The sequence below is a fragment of the Lissotriton helveticus genome, chromosome 12 (assembly GCF_964261635.1).
Source record: "Lissotriton helveticus chromosome 12, aLisHel1.1, whole genome shotgun sequence".
Lineage (NCBI taxonomy): Eukaryota > Metazoa > Chordata > Amphibia > Caudata > Salamandridae > Lissotriton > Lissotriton helveticus.
Window position 1 is genome coordinate 362,939,561 of NC_136073.1, and position 17,320 is coordinate 362,956,880.

Genomic DNA, 17,320 nt, shown 5'->3' on the forward strand with positions numbered 1-17,320 from the left:
ATCACCAAGCAACTCACTAGAAGGCTACAAACCATACAGAACACTGCAGACAAGTTCATCCTCAACCTCCCACACAGAACGCACATCACACCACACCTCAGGGAGCACCACTGGCTTACTATACACAAACATGCAAGTTTCATACCTCTGACACAAATATTGAATGCACTAGACAACTTAGGCCAAACCTACCTGAACAGTTGCAACTCCTTTGACCAACCATCTGGACATTTTCTGCTCCCCCTGTGGTGCTGCAGGGGTGGGAGGAGCCAAACTGTGCTCCTGTCTACAGCTCCTGTCCCTGCCGCGAGTCCCTGAATTACTGGGCTACTCCCAGGGGACTTTGTAATGAGCAAGTGCAGAATGTGACTTGAATTGAATTGAGTTGTAATTAATTTACAACGTTAACAGTTAGTCTTCGTCCTAGGAGATGCCTTTCCTTTCCAAATGGGAATGAAGATGTTGCACTGCGTGCTTAAGAGCAGTCACAAACATCTGAGCTAAATTTTACCAGAATCAGGAAAATCTGAGGTTAATCAAGGGATTTAGGGGAAGTGAAAACGCTCTGGGCAAATGACAACGGGCCCTATTCCTGAATGTAAGTTTGCATGTGTATCTGCCTTCAAATGCAGATCTGCACCTGCACATAGGTGTAAATTTCCTCCTGGATGGAGATCACCATTTTCATGTATCGATTTACATTGAGATGTAGACTTACAAGTCTCCACCCCATCAAACAATGGGTTAGTCTTTTCCTGCTGAATTTACAATACAGTGACCAGTAGTAGCGTAGGACCTGTATCTTATGTTTGAGGAGTTCTCCTCCACTGGGGTTTGCGTGTCTACCAACAGACATACATCATTGCCACCAGGTGGACCTCTCCAAATTGAAGTGGATAGGGTAGGCTCTGCCCTCCTACCCTTTGACTGCTTTTATATAAGGGAACACATTTCATGATGCAGACTGCCCCACTCAACAAAAAGAGGACCTTCACTGAAGAGGAGACAGGCCTTTAAGTTAATTTTGTGGTTAAACAATACAAGCAACTACTTTGTCTGTCTTCATACAACCTCAGGGAGGAATCTGGGAGAGTGTCAGGTTGGGAGGAGGTGCCTAAAAGGTTGTCTAGGAATTAGGTGGCAAAGCCTATTCCTGGAGGTATACCTGGATCCCGTCTCTGTCTTACCCTCTTCGACAAATGTGTTCTCTCCACCATACATCTTGACCTGCTCTCTGGCTGTGTATTTCTGAGAAGCCCAATATCGTTATACGTAAGAAATGTATAAACATGTATCCCAGCTAGTTGTCACTTAACCGCTTATGTTACTTTGTCCTATCTCCATCCTTCACAAATAGACATGTATAACACACATATCTCTTATACACAGTTAATTCTGCACTCTTAAAATAGCACACTTTTAAAATTAATCTTCACACATTCTTTCTTTCTTGTATGTAGTCCACAGTTACAAGTGCTTTGGTTTCTACAGCTGTGGCAGGAGTAGTTCCATCTACGTCCGAGCAACACACAGGGCCTCTTTAAAAACACATCCATACAACACACACAGGTATGTTATTAGATAATATTTCGGGGGAAATCTTGGTTTTATTTTTAAGTTTTTTTACTTGTGAAATGAAATGTCTGATAAGCACTTAGATGCTTTTGAATTTTGACAAGTAATACAACTGTAATTTACATTGTTAAGCAATGGATATTTTAAAAATATTCTTAAATAGTTCCTTACTCTAGTTTCAAGGTCTAGTGTTGTCCTCGTATCCATCATTTTAGACCACATATACTTCTGCTCTAAACACTGTATCAATATATGGGCTGGCCACAGACAGCAGACAGATGGTAGGGACTGGTAAGTATACTGCCTGCACTTTTGTGTTTGATGTAACCATATCTCTCTCTATATGTGTAATAATATGTATTTCTGAAACGCGTAATGGTCCATCCACTAAGCAACTCCATGGCAGTAGCCGGTAAGATACCATTCCAAACAATAAATCCATACATGGATTAACTATTACCTTCATAGGATTCATTTAAATATTGTATGACTAAGTTAAAATGTGCCTTTTTTTTTTTTAGAAATCTGTTGTGAAACTAGCCTGGTGGATCATTTAGTATGCATTTTATTGTTTGCATATATATTATATTTCATCTTCTCCTTGTTGGTCCTGAATACACTGAGTCTGACAGTGATGCTGCACCATTCACAAATTGAAGGATGGTGGGCAATATCAGGAGAAAATCCTATACTCCCTCATTGACCAGCTATCTTGGCGGCCACCATTGCGCAAAAGGAGGAGGACATTGTTGGACCCACCTAAAATCCATAATAAAAAAACACTTCATGGCTGGCCAGCAGTCTTCCTCTGAGATCTCTACTGAGGATTGCTAGTGCCCAGTGACCAGCTACGTAGCACAGATGCGTGTCCCGGCTACACTGGACTCATCTTCACAGAGCCCTCATCCTATAGAAACCTCAGTTGAGTCACTTACATACTCCTTCCATGCAAGTGCAGGCCTAGCTTTCTCTGAATTATTAAATATAGGGGACAAACCTTGTGAGTACCAGCTCACCTCATTCATCATTCTTCCCACCCCACATCCTCTCTTAAAGGAATTCCTCAGGTGTTTGACAAGTAGACCCATTGGAAATCATTGTGAAATGTTACCAAGACATTGTGAAGTCAAGAACCACTCACCTGAAATCCACGTCTTCAGCAGAAGAGCAGAATTTCAGCCAGTCCCCCTAGAGGTTAATCCTTAGCACAAGTGAGAATAACTGGTGCTAGCGCCTGACCATTAAGGGAGGGGGTGGGAATGAGAGAGAGACTTAGCTTGTCATCAGCTGACGTCGGACTCTTGAAGGTTGAAGGAATAACTGCATCTGACTCTTCAGGACGTAACTTCCAGCTTTCATAGGGATAGTGTTCAATCTATGGGTATTTTTCCCAAAGTTTAAACAAAATGCAATAAACTATATGCACATAAAGCTTTCACCTCAAATTAAATACAAATAATGGCCTCTTGTTAAAACAGCTCTCATACTTACCATCTGCTTATGTCTTTTTATTTTTTACTCACTAGTTTCCTTTTTAAATCTCTGAGTCCCTTCTATTTGCTGCACAGAAGATTGTGTACTCGTTCAAAGGGTGATGGAACGTCTCTTTTTTATTAGCCTTTAAAATGTTCTGTAAACAGGGAATGTTGTAACAAAAGACTTTCCCTTCATTCAGATATCACTCATAATTTCATTCTCACCACAACTCCAGTACAATGTCAAATTATCCTCCCTCTGCCAGCTGTGAACATAAGCACAAAAACTAAAAGTTCTCAAATATAGGAAAATATATCAATTTATTCGTATAAATTCTTATCAAACACATGTAAAAACATAATCAAAAATGTAAATCATCTCAACAATCCCCCAAAAAATTAAAAAAAAAACAGTTTAAAAACACAAAAAGAGACAATAATAGGTGATTCAATGCGAAAACATCCTAAACTATTAATTCATTAGGATCTATAATCACTGTTGGGTTAATATCATCAATGTCCCAAACATATAGTCCCTTGAATTTAATGTGACAGAAGCGTTGACGCGTTTCGGTGAATTGCTGGGTACGCACCACCTTTATCAAGACCACAATGATTGAATGTCTCTTTTCTTTTTGTACATAAAAATTGATATTTTCCAATTATCTAAATGAAAAGCATAAAAAAATACATATCAATACATTGTTAATATATTACATTACAGTATACATATCCTGCACATAAAATTAAAACATCAACTTTATATCTAGTCATCATTAGGATTACAAACCCTGGTTTCTATACCCACTCCTGGCATTACAAACTATACCACACAGTCTATACTTCAATCTTGTGGCATGTCAGATCCTATTTACCTCCCATCTATAATAAAGAATAGTGGTTCTATCCACAGCTTTATGCGAGGTTCAATCAACTCCACATGCACCCCCGTGCTCCGTAGTCGCACTCATACTATCTGACATACTCACTCATCTGTTTTAGAGATTGAAAGGATAATACCAGTCCCGGGATGTCTTGCACCTAATCGAATTTCCCCACTTGATTTAAGGGCGTTTTTTTCTGGTTCACTTTAGCGCTATAGTCACATAGACTCCCTTATACATACCGATTAATTTATCTGTCATCCGGTATGAGACAGCAATAACTTCTTAGGTTTCACTAGCAAGTATCTTCAATTGCTGCAGTAGGGTATAAAAAGTATATGTCTATCTCCGTGTTGTCACAGGTGAATCCCTTACGCGTATCTCTACTTTTCAAAATCCCCTGAAAGTATGGGGTCTCATGGTAATTACCTACATTTGTCGGAAACTATGTAGACCTGATTTCTCAAAGGCCGTGTTCCACCACAGTGGGTCTCTGTATCTTCACTATGAGCATGAATAACCAAGGTCCACACCTCCGCTTTTGCGGTGCAACAGTCCTTACAAAGATCTAGAAGACGAAGGTAAATGGTTTAACTAATGGTGTTGTTGATTCAACACTGCACTAATAAACTCCTAATCATCATCTTGATATCTTATCTGGTCACGTCCATTAAGATTTACCTGCAATATTGTATAAAATTGGACGAGTTGTTCATCTGGATTCGGACGTTTTAATGCTATGTAGCGTTCTCAATGTGCCGCGTTTTGTATAACGCTTGTATATTCCTTTTTTGCGGTCTCCAGATACGGAAAACCTTAGAGAAAAATAGAATAATATATTTACCCCATTAAAACAACGCTCTGCATACGTGGCGTTTATCATTAAGGTTGCTATTTATCCCTTCAGTCTTTTAAATGAATTCCCCTATGTGGTTGCTAAATAATCACGTACCTTGAAGAGCTTGTGAACGTTACACGTCTGACCCCGGGAAGTATCGAAAATACACTCCCGGGGGGCGCAAATGTTTAAATACGCTCGCGGCTCGTCTAAATGCGAGGCACCTGTGAGATTCTGAATACGCTACACAATAGTCGCGTATCAACCGCGTCATCACGTTGTGCGACTGCAATGGGAACAACCTCAAATTACCGAGTGGTGTCTAATATACCCCTCTCGCAATTTTGACAAGCCATGCTGGGAGAGCCAGAGCCTGTCCCAATTGCTTCACATGACGCAATGTTGTGAGAAAACCTGGTGGGGATGGTATAGACAACGGCAAGCCATTCATTTAAAAAATGCTGTAGTATACGTATCCGTTTCCCATCTAGCTCTCTCTTTCATCAAATTACCCAATGCGGTGGTCGATCAAAATATTGAATATCATCAAAATGTTAAAAATAAACATTTAAAAATCCAAGGAGTTGATTATGGATTTTACCCTCCCCACACGTATCGTGGGTCATAGGGGGGCTCATCAGAATAATGGCAATGAAGTATAAACCCCCCATGAACGCGTGGGTCCTCAATGGGTATACTGAGTGACTCCATATAGTCATTCTAGGTAGTTTAATGTTATACTCATCGGGTGAGATTTAAGAGCTCATATCCCTATATGATGCGCTCTGTGTATGTGGCGGCCACCCTAGGTACAGTGCCGGCCGGATGACAACCGTGTCAAGGGTGGCCAACCACAGCCACACAGCGCATCTATACCTTATGCTGTGGTCAATCCTGTTATATATCCATTTCATGTCACCTACTCTTATCTATCAAAAAGGGGTTAGTTATTAAGTTTTTCCCAATCCTCTTTCGAGTTCAGCCCATTTCTGACTGTATTTAAAATTGATATATACCATTATTCGCGTTGTTTGCGTTTAATGGTCATATCTCCTCCTGGTTTACTTCCATTAATTCTTTCTAGGATAAACCAAATGATGTCCTCAAAAGTATGATTTTCTGGGGAATGATGTTCCACTAAGGGCGCATTGATCTTCCTATTCCTAATAGCAGATTTATGTTCTGTTAAGCGTGTCCTAAGTTCTCGTCCTGTCTCGCCTATATAACCTAGTTTGCAAGGGCACAGTAATAAATAAACTAGGTTCTTGCTTCTGTCAAATTGTCCTTTGAAAGATCGACTTACTAAATAGTAACTGTTTACCACAAAAGGATTTGGAGTTCCATGGAAAGTTCAGCTTGTGCGAGCAGTAAGTAATTTTACAATTGCCCAAAAGCTTTGCATTAGTGCACTAACCTTTTCTTTTTCCTTTGCAGATTTTTCCTTCAGTTCTTTTTTCTCACTGTCTTTTTAAGCTTCTGTTTTGTCTTTCTTTTGACTTAGGGATCAGGTTCCAGGACGAGGGAACAAGAAACCTCGCACTGACTGGAATGAGGAAGCTGCCATTTGGAGTCAGGGTGCTGGCTAGACAGGACCAAATAAGAGTTTGCTGGGGATTCGCTGCTTTCTCAAGGAGTCTTGAATCTAAACAAGACTTGTTAGCTTGGGCGTGGTGTTTATAAGACTACTTTCAAGATGGCCGCTGGTCACATGCTGCATCCAAAATCTCGATTTTGGGTGCAGTTTATCTTTGTAAAAGCTATCTCCTATAGGCAGAATGGAGGCCTCTGTTTTAAAGCACCAAAAGAGATTCATGCCTCTTTTTAACAAGGATATATTCGTAATTATGGGCCATATCAATCACAGTGAAATTGTGAGTAGCATGCAGGGCCCTGAATCAGAGGTAGGCAAGGTGGGAATGTTCTCCAGGAACCGAGGACTTGGGGTACAAATGTTACAGGCAGAGCGCGTTATGACAGACATGGCAAAGTTGCACTGTATATATCATTTATGAAGGAGGAGAGTGCAGGGCAATATGAATAGACTGGGCGCATGGTGTCAGCGGTTCCCATGTGGGTATCTCCATCGTCATTCCAGGTGTTTGTAGTAGCGTTTGGTGAACAGCAGGTCGTGGGTGTACCAACTTGCTTAAGATCTGGTCCAATAGGTGGTGGTGGTTTTGAGTGGGGCCAAAGTGTCCGTGACGTGGGTGATCCAGTAGATGAAGTTGCTGATGGTTCAGGAGAGGTATCCTGGATGCTTCAGGCACTGGGTTTGAAGCTCAGTGGTCCAAGCTTCCTTAGAGATTGTGTTTCAGTAGCGTTGGGTGAAGTTGGTTGGAGCAGCTCTTTGTTGCTGGATTCAGTGTAGGTGAAATTGGGTGAAGGCAGTGGGCTTATCTACCATGATGTTGGAGAAGTTGGTAAACATATGGTCTAGGAGATGTCGGGCGGTGTGGCTGTGGTCCTTCACTCATTGGGTGAGTCCAAGTGTTTTCAGATTTTACAGGAGGTTGCTGGTGTTTGTGTAAATGTGGTCCTTTCAGTGGAAAATGTGGTCGCCAAAGAGGATGAAGGAGCTTGGTTTTAGCATGGGGGGTGATGATGTCTACAATGGTGTTTACAAAGTCGACTCTTGGTCCAGGTGGCCAGTATTATGGGCTCCTACCAGGGTGGCTTTGTTTGAGATGCTGTGTTTGAAAGCCAGACGTTTGAAGTGGTTGCAAGAGATGGCACAGATAAGAGAGCATTGGGCTTTTCTTATAGATAATTATGAATACTCCTCCAGGAATGCTGGTTCTCTCCTGTATTGTGATCTTGTAGATGGGTGAGGTGACTTTTCGTGATGCCCGAAGCGGAAGCAGGTAAGAGCCAGGTCTCGGTAAGAAAGAGTGGTCTAGGGAGAGGTCATGCAAAAGGTCCTAGAATTCAGTGCTATGTTTGGAGAGCAAGCATGTGTTGAGGGCATAGGTCAGTGCGGGGTGGGTGTTGCATATGGCAGTGTTGTGTGCAGCAGGGTTGGGGGATGGGGGTGATGAAGGGCTGGGGGATGGGGATGGGAGAGAGTGCTGGGGGTTGCAGGTGAAGTTTCATGCATCATAGGAGTACACACCATCACTGCTGGTCTGGGAGGCCAGGCTGCTGCTCAGGGAGAGGCGTCCAACATTTCTGTAGCATGTATTTACCCTGCTTATTCTGCAAGGCTTTTACTGGTGTTGTTTAGAAATTGGGAATTCCACATTTGAATCTTGTAAATATTTGCCCGTTTAATTACAGTATTTAGTTGTGTGCATGGTATTTTCCTTTGTAGAGAAAACACACTGGCTAGACATTGATTTATTGAGTGTTAATATTATGCATTTTGTGCACTGAGTTTCTAGACCACTGCCAGTGTCCGAGTCAGCCTTGGACTGCTCTGTCTAATTACCATTAGAAACAAGTGCTGAAAGAGCACTTGGTGCCCAGTTTGAGGGTTTGAGCTTTGGAGGCTGAAGGGCATCGTAGGTGAAAGACCGCCCCCCCCCCCCCCTCTCACAGACACAGTTAAGGCTAATACCTTGCCTTTGACCTCTAGAACCAGATTTCTTAAATACAGTATTGAGAGGTTTTACATTATGGACTTTTTCACAAATGCAATATGAAAGGGCTCTACACTAGAAACTCCTTGCCAGACATCCGTCAATTTCACCACGCATCATGGGCCACGATACTCTTCTCTAACACATTTCTTAGTAACGGTTCTACCCAAATGTCCATTATGCACAATTCCAACAATATTTTGAAGTAGTTCTAATGGGGGAACCGACCTTTCACCGGACAGTGCTTAATTTGAGCCTGAGGTTTCCGGTGGTCGTCAACAGCACTTGATTGTCAACACCGACACTTATGACAGTCTCCCAGATGAGGACTACCATAGTTTATTCTTTCAAAATAGATTAAAAATGGATAATGCCGGGAGGCCGCGACTTCAGCGTCGGCTGAGGTCCGACATCACCTGCGTCTTAAGCAAGACGAGTATCGTGAGTTATCTACGGAGTCGGCGGTGACGCAAAATAACGATGTTCAGAGTAGAATTTACGAGCATGGGGACAGGGCCGGTAAGTTTATAGCCTGGCTAGAATGGGGTGTTCGCGCGTCCCGGTTGGTCCCTGAGCTTGAGATTGATGGTCCTGTGACTGTGACCGATCCGCAATTGATAGCTGACTCTTTTGGCTCTTATTTTAAAAACGTCTATTCTTCGTCAGATGTGCATGATTGTTCTGAACACGCGGAGCTGCTCCGAGATATTATTATGCCGGTATTGTCGGAAGATAACCGGAAATATTTGGACTCCCCGCTTACGAATGACGAACTTGGGGGAGCCATTAGGAGTATTAACTCAGGTAAGGCGACGGGCCCCAATGGTATCCCCATTGAACTATACAAATTAAATGCACAGAAGATAACGCCTTATCTGCGTGCTATGTTTCTGGAAAGCCGGGAGGTCGGGGTTCTTCCCTATGATCAACGGATTGCTAACGTTGTTGTGATTCCCAAACCGGGTAAGTCCCGTACTTCTCCCTCCTCCTATCGTCCTATTTCTCTGCTGAACGCGGAGCCTAAGGTACTGGCTAAGCTGCTGGCTATCAGGCTAGTCAAGGTGATTACTACTTTAGTGCATCCGGACCAGTCGGGCTTTATGCCACGCCGTAACACCGCCCTCAACCTGCAACGCCTGCATGGTGTCCTAGGTAGAGCACATACATTGACACAACCCGCGGCCTTGGTGTCCCTTGACGCCACCATGGCCTTTGACCGGATGGAGTGGTCGTATCTCTTCGCAGTGTTGGAAAAATTGGGTTTCGGGCCTGAATTTATCGGATGGGTAAGTTTGCTCTACACTGCTCCCTTGGCCCGAGTGATAGTGAACAACTGTCAATCGGGCGATTTTGAGTTAGAAAGGGGGACGCGGCAGGGTTGTCCGTTGTCGCCCCTTCTGTTTGCATTAGCTCTGGAACCCCTGGCGGCCTGGATTCGGTGGGAAAGGATGATACGCGGCCTGCGGTGGTCCCCTGAGTGGGAGGATAAGATTTCTCTATATGCTGATGATGTGCTTCTTTATCTGTCTATGCCCCGTTCCTCCCTTGATGTTTTCCTCGACATTCTTAGGGTGTTTGGTGAATTCTCGGGATTTAAATTGGTCGAAATCTGTTATGTTGATGCTGTCGGGCGCTCCACCGGCGATTCCGCAGAACTGTCCACTCCAGGTGACTACGACCGGTTTTGTGTATCTCGGTATTTACGTTTCCCTTGACGCCAAAACTCGGTACGCAAACAACTTGCAACCACCCTTGGTTAGATTGCGCGCTGATGTGGAACATTGGCGGGCGTTACCATTGTCTCTTTTGGGTAGAGCAGTGCTCTTCAAGATGTTGGCTCTTCCGCGCTTTCTGTACGTTCTCCAAAACACTATGGATTTGGTGCCTACCAGGTACTTTAAGGAGGTTGAGACGCTCCAGAGATCCCTCCTTTGGGGTGGCAGGTCCCGCATTGCCTACACCAAACTTACCCTCGCCTGGTACGATGGCGGTATTGGTCTTCCCGATTTGCGGAAATACTATTGGGCTTCCCAACTCGCGGCTATCAAACACATGGTTTATGGTCTTCCTAATGACCCTGGATACGCTATGGATCATTGCCTGTCCCCTGGGGGAAACTTTCTCCGACCATTATACAATCGGCCGGGGCGCTTTTCCCTCACGGGCCCTACTTTGCATGCAGTGAGAGTCTGGCATGCAGCCAATAAGTGCTTGGGCTGGGAGGGACGGCTGACCCTTGCGACCCCTCTTTTCGACTCTGCCAAATTGGGTGGTTTGTGGACTACCAAGGGTTTTGACAAGTGGGAGTTGATTGGGCTCAGTCAAATAAATGATGTTTGGGGGAAGGGGGAGATGCTGACGTTTGAAGCACTACAAGGGAGCCACCACCTCCACGCTAGAGAACACTTTTGCTACTTGCAGGTCAGACATGCCCTAACGTCTCACATTTTGTTGGGGGATTCCCTCCCAGACGCCTCCCCCCTCGAGGATCATGTCTTGGATGGACACCTACCAGTTAAGACGATCTCCCTGGTCTACCGTAAACTGATTAATCACATGGATGATCCGTTGCAGTCTCTCCGAGGGGCTTGGACGGCTGATGGGCTGGAACTTGACGACGAAGACAGGGTTGAAGCGGTTTCCTCCCCAAGGGTTGTAGCGGTCCAAATGAGATTACGTTTAGTGCAGTTAAAGATCTTACATAGGTCTTCTGTGACCGGTCCTGGGTTGGTGAGAATGGGGTGGACGACGAATGGTGACTGCAAGCGGAGATGTGGGGAGGTTGCTACATTTCTCCACATTCTGTGGCATTGTAATTCTATCCAAGCCTATTGGCGTGATATACATGAGGTCATGAGGTCTGTTTTGAATTGTGACGTGAGCTTGGAAGTGCGTAGATGTCTCTTAAACATTTGGGAGCCTACAGACCTTAATCAGTACCAGAAACAATGGGTCACGCTTGCCTGTATGATCGCGAAACGTAACATAGCACAGCTGTGGGGGGCCACTCAGCCACCTCGGCGTGCAAAGTGGTCACAGGATCTCGACTGGTGTATGTTCAGGGAGCGGGCGGTTTACGTGGCGAGGGGCTGCCCTGAGAAATGGACAAAGATATGGGGACCATGGAACGCCTATCGGGGAGATATTTGTGTTCCTCCGGCCAGGCGGGCTGACTCCGACGCCATGGATCCCCCTTGAGCCCCGGCTTTTAACACTCTGCTTATATCCTGTCGCCAGACATCCCTTGCTCCCAGCACTTTGTAATACTGTCGATTTATTTCCAATGCATTGTTATGTTTATTTCATGTTTATTGCTAATAAAAAGAAATATTAAAAAAAAATGGATAATTCCTGCCGCTCAAGCTATTCTTATAGCTTTTGGGGCCTGGAATAGTCAGAATTGTCGCACTTGAAGGAGTGTGACTGCAGTTTTGTTGGTACTTTCATTGGCAGCGCTCAAAGGGGCAATGTGTGGCGCAAGCTGCAATGGCATGCTGATGAGGGCCCTGGCACTTATTTTTTTACAACTTAAGCACTGATCCGTGAAAAAACAAACCATTGATCTCAGTTAGTTCATTGATGACCTTCCAACAAGGGTGCATTTCCTCTCTCACTGAGCTTTCTCTATGCTCATTTTGACTAAGTAGTCAAGCACTTTGTTTAACAAAGATCACAAAACAATGCAGACTTAAACTAAATTTATATACACTGATTTATTAAAGTCCAACCCAGCAATGAGACATTTCTCCATGTCATCTGTGAACTCATCACACTCCTTCTCAACAGGCAACCTGTAAAGGCAGCCAGCCTGTGCATTCTTACCACCAGGGGTGTGCTCAATTTTAAAACTGTATTCAAGCAGTTCTGTAGCCAACCAAGCCAATCTGGCTGTTGTCTCCCTCAATTTAGTTCCTGGCAAAATGCCGGCAAGAGGTCTGTGATCAGATCTGATTACAAAAGGCCCCCCTCAAACATAAGCCATACACTTTTTGGTTCTTCACACCCATGCCAACAAGTCTTTCTCAATAACGGAATACAGATATTCTGCAGGCCCCAATGTTCTTGGTGTAAACTCAGCAGTATGTCCAATCATGCCTTCCAACTGAGATAACGCAGCTCCTGGCCCTTAGGCACTCACATGCACTGTGGTACAACTTTTACACCCTTCAACAAAATGTTGTAAGGCAGAAGCATCAGAAACCTTAATTTTAATGTTTACAAAAACAACATCACACTCAGCATCCCAATTGAATTCGGCATTCGTCTTAAGTAAATGTTGAAATCTCTCTGTCAAATCTGCAAAATCTTTGACAAATTTTGTGTAGAAATCCCATATCCCAAGAAAGATCATAACTACTCTCTATCTTTGGGCAAGGGAGCATTGGAAATTCAATCCACTAACCAGTGTTTGGGTCTAATACAAGAACTACATAGATCATTGCCCAAATACTCTATTTTCCTTGTTCTAAAAACACATTTATCTTTCCTTAGGGTCACACCCTTTTAATGTAATGTCTGGAGCAGTTTCTCTACAGGGAATCATGCTCATTTAAAGTGATGTCAAAAATCAGTATATCATATTGGAAAGTGACAACATTTGATATGCCTTTCAATATTTCAGAAATTACCCTCCTGTGCAGGCTGTGGGCAACTTAATGGCCTCAATATGGTGGAGCGTTTGCCTGAAATGTTGACCAGGCACAAGCAGTGTTTCTCATGGGTGTCTTCGGCATGCATTGGAAACAGTGGGGCTTGGTTGTAGCATATTTTGCAGGCATGAGGTCGTGAGGTACCAGGTATACTGGCATATTCCTGAGATTGAGAGCCTTACCTGTCATGAGTTGTGTGGGCCCCCCTGACAGTCTCACTGGCCACCATGGCCATGGGGGTAGGAGCAGGATTATGTAGTAAGGTGATGTTAAACCCCCAAGCCTTGAGACGAAGCAGGGGCCATAAACGCTAATATCCTTGTGAGAAGTTGGCCTAGTATATGCTGTCCACTAATTAAAGTGGGCACCTTGTACCAGTCCAAACAACCCTTATTGATGATTAGGTCAAAGACAACCTTTATAGAAAGCTATCCTAGTGGTAGCTGTGGAGAGTAGCCTTCAGGCTAAGTCTTGCTGGAATGTAAAGCAGCTTGTTTTAACAGATAAGAACCTCCTAAATAACCAAATGAAAGGAGATTCACACAAGAGATATATAAAATATATGTATTTATTACTAAACACTCTCTACTAACCTCTATATGAGGTTAGAGCACAAGGCCCACAATACTTAATAGATTGACAGTAAATAGCACCATACACAGCGGGCTCCAGGGGGAGACCAAACCATATACTTTCATTCAAGAAATCTTTATTTCGGCAATGTGCCATAAAAGAATACTATGTTCATGGATGGCAATTCGATTCGTTATAGCAAGACAAAATAGATTCCCCAGCAATTTCCAAGTGCAAACAATTAAGCAAATTTTTTACAGAAAAAAAGCACCACTTTAGAAAAGAGAACAATGAATAGTTTGATAAAAAACAGAAAAAATTTACAAGATTTACAAGACGACAGTGTTCTTTCTATTAGCTGTCGATCCATAATCAAGTTCTGGCAATTAATTACCTTCGCTTGTGCCACATTGCTGCCAGAAATTGCGAGACAGCAAAAACAATGGGTCTGGTTGTATCTGTTTTTAGTACTCTAAAGGCATGCATACATTGTGTAAAGCCCAGATTCTTACACAAAGGTACAAGCCAGTACTTCCTGGGCTTGTAATATGCTGGACAAAAGAAGAGAATGTGCAGATCATTTTCCAGGTCACAATTACACCCAGGGAAATTTTTCAGAGCAGCTGATGGCCATCTACTAGTAAAGGCTCGCAAGGGTAGGGCACCGTATCTCCACTGTACATACAATTTTCTTGCTAAAATGGGATAGATGTCATCCATAAAATGCTCGAAATAATAAAAATCTTTGACCATTAAAAAGGAAGCAGTTAAAGTGCCAACATGGGGATTGGACAATGCAGCAGTAAGTTTATCATCACAAAATGTCCTCGTGAGTAATAATGAAGTAATGATGAGTAAATTATGAGTGATCATTTTGCAGCCCCTCTCCGGGTCAGACCATAGGACAGGTACTCCTAACCTTACACATTCATTCTTTATAAATATAAGCCTGGGAATTTTCCCTGCGCTGGAAAATGTCAGTATGTCTTTGAGTTCCTGCCTGTAGTTTGACAGCTCCGGTGTTACCCAGAGCCTGCGCCAAAACCTGAGAGGTTTAAGCGCTAGCTCCTCGTCGATGGGTCTGACCCCCAAATCGAGCCTTAGAGGGAAAAGTGGAGTGCTAGATGGTAGTGCTAGCAACTGTCTTAAAAATTTATTTTCATTCTTGGTAATTTCGGTCCTGCAGGAGTATCCCCAAAGTTCGCCGCCATACATAATCGCAGCCCTAGCTTGTGTTTTATATGCCTCCAATGGTGAGCCAGCAGGTTTAATGGTGTACTTGTTGGATAGCTTGAGGATTCCGCCTACGAGTTGGGCCAATTTTAATTGTGACTTGATTTGCTGGGGGCCCCACGTCATGCTCTCATTAATAGTGATCCCCCAGTTAGTCAAAAGTCGATACCCTTTCCAGCCTTGTTGTACCTAGACTGAGATTTGGCCGAGTGGTTGCGGGGGGGTTGAAGATCATAAATTTGTTTTTAACCTCATCGCTGCTTGAGAGTTTCCCCTGCTGTGCTGGACAGCAATAAAAACGGGTGTGGTCATGACGAGCTCAGCTCGTCATAAGCACACGAGCACTGTGCTGCATGACGAGCTGAGTCATGAGCATGGAAGGGGTTAAGAGAATTTATCTCCAGAGCCCGACCTCTACAGAATTCTTCAAAGCCGTCCAATATACACTGTATCCCCATTGGGGATTTAGACAACAAGAGGGTGTCGTCGGCAAACATAATCGCAGGGACCCTACTACCAGCCAGCTTTGGAGCATCATTGTTCTGTACTCCATTCAGGTGCGAGATTACCCCGTTGACATAGAGGCAGAACAGGGTGGGCGCAAGCACACAGCCCTGCCTAACCCCCTGCCAACGGGAAATCTAGATGACAATGCACCATTTTTCCCACATCTGACTTGGGCAAAGTTCGCCTCGTGTAGCCTCATCAGAATGGACAAAAGATGGACCGGTATGCCCAGCTCGAGGAGCACAGTCCATAGTTTCCCCCGGGGGACTAGGTCAAAAGCAGAGCGAAGGTCGACGAACACCATATAGAGGCTGCCACCCTCTATTCTCACCATTTTCCAGAACAGTAGTGACTGACGGAAAATTTGGTCCATGGTGCTTGATACAGACTAAGAATTGTGTGCTCCTCCAACCAGTCCTGCAAGCGGTCCAGAATGAGTCTTGCAAAGATCTTCCGAGGGACATCAATAAGGCTGATGGGCCTGTAGTTGGCTGGGAGCAGAGAGGAGCCCTTTTTAAAAATAGGGACTATCTCTGCACCCAGCCAAGTACAGGGCACCACCATGCCTCTCAGGACCGCGTTAAAAAGGATTTAAAAATATGGACCCCATATTTTCGGTTCCTGCCTGAAGAGCTCACCCGGAAGTTTGTCTAAACCTGGGGCTTTGCCGATGGCAAGTTTAGAGATTGCATTACAAACTTCCGTCGACGTGAACTCTAACACCTCAGAATGTGGGATAAAAGCTGGGTGTGTCAATATGCTTTCGAAGGTATCTAAAGGGTCCTCAGTGGAATACAAAGCCCAGAAATGGTCTTCCCAGGCTTCCGCTGCTATATTTGGTTCAATGGTAGCTTTCATTTCTCCGCAGCCATTGTTGATTATGGACCAGAATTTCCGGGAGTCTTTAGTTGCTAGCGCAGAGGATAGACTAGACCACTTATCATGGTCCCACTCTTCCGTTGCACATTTAGTCAGCCATTTATAATGTGCTCTCCTAGCTTTGATTTCAAGTTTGTTATTGTTTTTCTTTAAAGCCTGTACTAGCTCTGACTTTGCCTTCCTACAAGCTGCGTTATACCCGGTGCATTGTCGGACCCTTTTATTCTTCTTGGCCACCCGGGGGTTAAGTACCTCTGCCAGGTTGGATACTAGATCCACATGAAGAGCCTGCATCTTAGTGTGATACTCAGGGGGAAATGGTTGGATATTTAACACATCAACCTCTACAAACAGAGGAACTATCCGGCTATATAATTTCCAAAGTTCTTCTGGGTGTTCCATGAATTTATGCCATCTGACTCTACGTCTGTCAATAGACAGAGTAAGCCTAGCATCAGAGTCCCCAGCGACTGAAGTGCTGCTCCTACTAATACTGAGCGGACCCACCTCTAAAATTAAGGCATTATGATCACTCTCAGCTCTTGTAATAACATTTAGATCTATAACCTTTGGCCATAACCGTGTTTCAGCCAAGATGTAGTCGAGACGTGACACGTGTCCAGGTTTATTAAAGGTACACTTGGCTGGGGTATCAGAAGGAGTACGGCCATTACATGCTCGTAGAGAATGATTTAAAGTTAGAGCCGTAATCTGTATGGCTAGAGGAGACCATGCCCTCGGGGATGGGGCCTGGGTCGGGGGTATGGACCAGTAGTCATCCTCTGCCAATAGAACATCATACTTCATAACCGCTAGAGGCTCAAAATGGCAATTCAGATCGCCCCCTACCAAGAGATGAGTGTCGCTCGAGATAGTTTGCATAAAATGGGACAACTCCTCAATAGTCCTGGACTCACTGGCTATACTAACAGGGCGGGAATAGACATTAATGAGGGCAAGCTTGAAAGCATTGGGCCATGCGAGGACTACACATTGGACATCTTCGGAATGAGTATTTAATGTCTTAACAGTGCAGCCCAGATGAGAGCCGACCCAGATGGTAAGACCTCCTGACGGGCGACCCCCCCCCCCCCCATAGGGCCGGCACATGGAATGAGATGTAACCCCCCCC